This window comes from Triticum dicoccoides, chromosome 5A, assembly GCF_002162155.2.
Source record: "Triticum dicoccoides isolate Atlit2015 ecotype Zavitan chromosome 5A, WEW_v2.0, whole genome shotgun sequence".
In the NCBI taxonomy this organism is placed as follows: Eukaryota; Viridiplantae; Streptophyta; class Magnoliopsida; order Poales; family Poaceae; genus Triticum; species Triticum dicoccoides.
In genome coordinates, this window is record NC_041388.1 from 411,637,679 (window position 1) to 411,642,918 (window position 5,240).

A 5,240-nucleotide genomic window follows, 5' to 3' on the forward strand; every position below is an offset into this window, starting at 1 on the left:
TGCCAAGTCCATCTTCAACACTGAAGACAATGACTTCATCACCGACACCGATGCAAATGACAAGGACTACTCCGCTTCTACCTACTGCTTCATGGCACGTGGTGCCAAGGTAAACACACGCACTACTCACTATCAAACATCTAGCGACGATGACTCTGATTGTGGTTCAAAACCTAGCTACAAAACACTTGCTAAAATTGCAACTGAACAACAAAAAGCTATGGAACATATTCAAAAACTGTTAGACAGAAGCGATGATCTATTAGGTGCTGAAATGACTCGATCTGAATCCTCAATTGAAGACATAAAAAATCTTCACGTTAAGTATCAGGAACTTGAAAGTCATCATGAAACTCTCTCAACAACTCATGAAAAGCTTTCCTATGATTATCTTCAAAGGAAGCAAGATCTTGAGAAATTGAGAGCGGTTCATGAAGATCTTCAAATGGAAAACGAGTCACTTCGCGCCAAACAGATCAGTCCCGCTCAGGAAGGATTTGAACCACCATGTCTTAAATGCATTGAGCGTGATAATGCTACTTCTGTTGCTGAATGTTCTACTGCTACTGTTGTTGCAATATCTTCAACTGCTGATGTGGTAACTAACCCCTCTGCTGAGGATACCACCGCTATTGCTGATGAGAATGCTAGGTTGAAGACATTGCTTGAAACAGGGATGTACAAAAGTCTTAAAGGGCATCAGACGCTATCTGATGTCCTGAAAAAGCAGATTCTGAACCGAAACCCTAGGAAAGAGGGTGTAGGGTTCATAAGGAAAATGAATGCAGATGGCTCTTACTGGAAACCTGAGCAGTACCCCAAAACCATGTGGGTTGCTGTAAAGGAACCTTCAGCGGATCCATCCGATCTATCTGGCTTCACTTGTGCTAACCCCATTATCATTGATGAATCCTTTCATGCAAACTATATACTGTTTAAGAATCAGAATGGTGAAGTGTTTGCCAGGTACATTGGTACTAACTGCAGGAATGGACCGCCTATGAAGAAGATCTGGGTTCCGAAAAGGTGTCTGGAGAGTCTTCCTGTGAATGTCATCATGACACCTCACGTGAAGAAGACAAACCTCAGACCAAAGGCTTCATACGGTCCAAAGGCTTCATACAGACAGAGGACTCACCTGAGTCGCACTACGCAAATGTTTTGCATGGAAACCATACTCAAGCATATGAATATGAGAGCAGTTCATCAAACCGCCATGTTCATAAGACCAAGAACTATTCTGCTTATTCTTATGAGTACTATTGTCCGCCTGCAAGACTGTTTGCTAGGGCTCCAAAGCCAAAGTTCTCAGATGCTGCACTTACACTTATTGCTTCTAAGCCGCCCTTGATGTGGGTGGCTAAGAAAGCTTAACTCTCTTTTGCAGGGAAAGGTCTCCAGCAGAAAACCAAAATCGTCTGACGCTATTGCTGGGGACCTTAAACATCTTGTAGGGTGCAAGATCAAATGCCCAAATGGTCTTACTATGTACTTCGTACCTGAATCGCTTGCTACTCTCCCTATTAGTCCTAACCTGGATCTAAGCTTTCATAACCCACTGGTTCGTCAAATGTTTTTGCTTCACAATGCTCTTGGTGAAGCCTATCCCCCTAACTGCACTGTAGGGTACGACACCAGCGTCTTCAGAATGGATTATTGACAGTGGGTGTACAAATCACATGACTGGCAAAAGAAGTCTTCTTATGGACTCAACCTTACGTCCATCCGACAAGAGCCACATCACATTTGCTGACACTGGTAAAAGTAAGGTATTGGGTCTAGGTAGAGTTGCAATCTCAAGGGATCAACACATGGATAAAGTCATGCTTGTTTAATCCCTTGGCTTCAACTTAATGTCTGTCTCAATGCTTTGCGATTTAAACATGATCGTAATATTTGGAAAATATCATTGCCTTGTTCTAATGGAATCTGACAAGTCTCTAGTATTTGAAGGGTATCGAAAAGATGATTTGTATGTGGTAGATTTCTCAGCAGGACCACAGCTTGCCGTATGTCTTCTAGCAAAAGCTTCAGAATGCTGGCTCTGGCATCGGAGGCTTGGGCATGCTGGCATGAGGAACCTCCACACCCTGGCAAAGAAGAAGCATGTCATAGGCATCGAGGGTGTCAAGTTCAAGAAAGATCACTTATGCGGTGCCTGTGAGGCAGGAAAGATGACGAGGGCCAAACATCCCTCGAAGACAATCATGACCACTACTCGACCCTTCGAACTGCTTCACATGGATCTTTTCGGTCCCACTCATTACTCAACTCTTACTACTACTGCTTGTCTCTATGGCTTTGTCATTGTTGATGATTATTCTAGATATACTTGGGTGCACATAATCCTTTACAAGACTAAAGCGCAGGATGTCTTCAGACGCTTCGCCAATCGAGCTATGAACAATTTTGGCGCCAAGATAAAGCACATCAGAAGTGACAATGGCACTAAATTCAAGAACACTGGCCTTGATACATATCTTGATACCTTGGGCATCACGCATGAATTTTCAGCCCCATACACGCCACAGCAGAATGGCGTCGTCGAACGCAAGAACAGAACACTAATTGAGATGGCCAGAACGATGCTAGATGAATACAAGACCCCAAGAAAATTCTGGCCCGAATCCATTGATACTGCATGCCATACAATCAATCATGTTTATCTTCACAAGCTACTAAACAAGACATCTTATGAGCTCTTTACTGGCAAGAAGCCAAATGTCAGTTACTTCAGAGTGTTTGGCGCAAGGTGCTGGATCAAGGACCCACATCACACCTTAAAATTTGCACCAAAAGCACGTGAGGGTTTTATGCTTGGATATGGAAAGGATTCGCACTCCTACAGAGTCTTCAATCTCTTTCATTACAAAGTGGTTGAAACAGTGGATGTGCGGTTCGATGAGACCAACGGTTCACAAAGAGAGCAGCTGCCAAATGTGCTAGATGAAGTTCCATCCAGTGAATCAATCAAGCTAATGGGAACTGGAGAAATTATACCTTCTGAAGCTCATCCTGAAGAAGAACTTATCATTTCAGCACCTGATCAACATGAAGATAATGCTCAGCCTGAAGACATTCCTTCCAACAACGACAATGAACAGCAAGAGCAAAGTCTTCGCCCTGTACATCCTCGCATTGCCAATGAAGTGCAGATTGAAAGAATAATTGATAGCATCAATGCACCTGGTCCACTCACTCGTTCAAGGGCGACTCAGCTAGCAAATTTCTGTGGGCACTTCGCATTCGTCTCAATAACAGAACCCAAGAAAGTTGAAGAAGCCTTCATGGAACCTAAATGGATTCAAGCTATGCAAGAAGAGCTTCAACAGTTTGAGCTGAATAATGTATGGGAACTGGTTAAGCGTCCTGATCCACGGAAGCACAATATAATAGGCAGCAAATGGATATACCGCAACAAGCAAGATGAGCATGGTCAAGTTGTCAGAAACAAAGCTCGTCTTGTTGCTCAAGGATATACTCAAGTGGAAGGCATTGACTTCGATGAAACATTTGCTCCTGTGGCTAGACTTGAAGCCATACGCATACTGCTGGCCTATGCAAATCATCATAACATACTTCTATATCAAATGGATGTGAAGAGTGCCTTTCTCAATGGCAAGATTGAAGAAGAAGTGTATGTTGCACAACCGCCTGGCTTTGAAAATCCAAAACATCCTGACATGGTATACAAGCTCAACAAGGCACTGTATGGCCTCAAACAAGCCCCTCGGGCCTGGTATGACACACTCAAATACTTCCTGAAGAGCAAAGGCTTCATACCTGGTTCCCTAGATCCTACTATTTTCACGAAGACATATGATGGTGAACTGTTTGTGTGCCAAATATATGTGGATGACATTATCTTCAGCTGCACCAATCAGAAGTACAGTGAAGAGTTTGGATATATGATGCAAGAGCAATATCAGATGTCCATGATGGGGGAGCTGAAGTTCTTCCTCGGTCTTCAAATACGACAACAACGCAATGGCATCTTCATATATCAAGAGAAGTATCTCAAAGATTGCTTGAAGAAGTTCGGTATGCAAGACTGCAAAGGCTTCACAACACCAATGCCAGCCAAACATCATCTAGGTCCTGACGACAATGGTAAAGAGTTCGATCAAAAGGTATACCACTCCATGATTGGTTCTTTACTTTATCTATGTGCATCTAGGCCAGATATTATGCTTAGTGTTTGCATGTGTGCTCGATTTCAAGCGGCACCAAAGGAGTCGCATCACTTAGCTGTGAAGCGAATTCTTCGATATTTGGCTCACACCCCAACTCTAGGATTATGGTTTCCAAAGGGCTCAGAGTTTGATCTGCTTGGATTCTCGGATGCTGATTATGCTGGTGACAAAGTTGATCGCAAGTCTACATCAGGCACATGTCACTTTCTAGGACGATCACTTGTATGTTGGTCTTCAAAGAAGCAGAACTGTGTATCTCTCTCCACTGCTGAATCTGAATACATTGCTGCTGGATCTTGCTGCGCTCAGCTTCTGTGGATGAAGCAAACACTCAAGGACTATGGCACTCATCTGAAGCAAGTGCCACTTTATTGCGACAACGAAAGCGCCATCAAGATTGCCAACAACCCAGTTCAGCACTCGAAGACAAAGCACATTGAAATTCGTCATCACTTTCTCAGAGATCATGTTGTGAAGGAAGACATTGATATCATACACGTCAACACTGAAGAGCAATTGGTAGATATCTTCACCAAGCCCTTGGATGAGAAGAGGTTTTGCAAGTTACGGTGTGAGCTAAATATCCTGGAATCCTCAAATGTCCTGTGATCAGGCACACATCCTAACCCTTATGCATATTGATGACTTAGATGTGCAACACACGAAGTAAAGTATATCTTCAATCAATGAAGACATACATTCTAAGTGTGAATACATTAATGTGGAATTTGACTTCGGAGTGCCACGATAATTGTGCGCCGTGTCTGGGTCTAATACTTCCAATACAGTGGGTAACGCCACCACCAAATGTTCTATTTTGAAGTGTTTCACTCATGGCGTTACCTTGCAATGTCTTCACATTTGGTTTGGCTTCGATCTCAACATATATTCATGATTATCTTCACTATGTTGATTATAGATATATATATATATATATATACTAGTGTTCTGTCCTCTACAGCATTCACTTATAGCTATGTCTTCGTGTTGAATCTTTTGAACTAAGTGAATGTGATCGGACCCTAACCTCTCTATGCTTTCTATCTC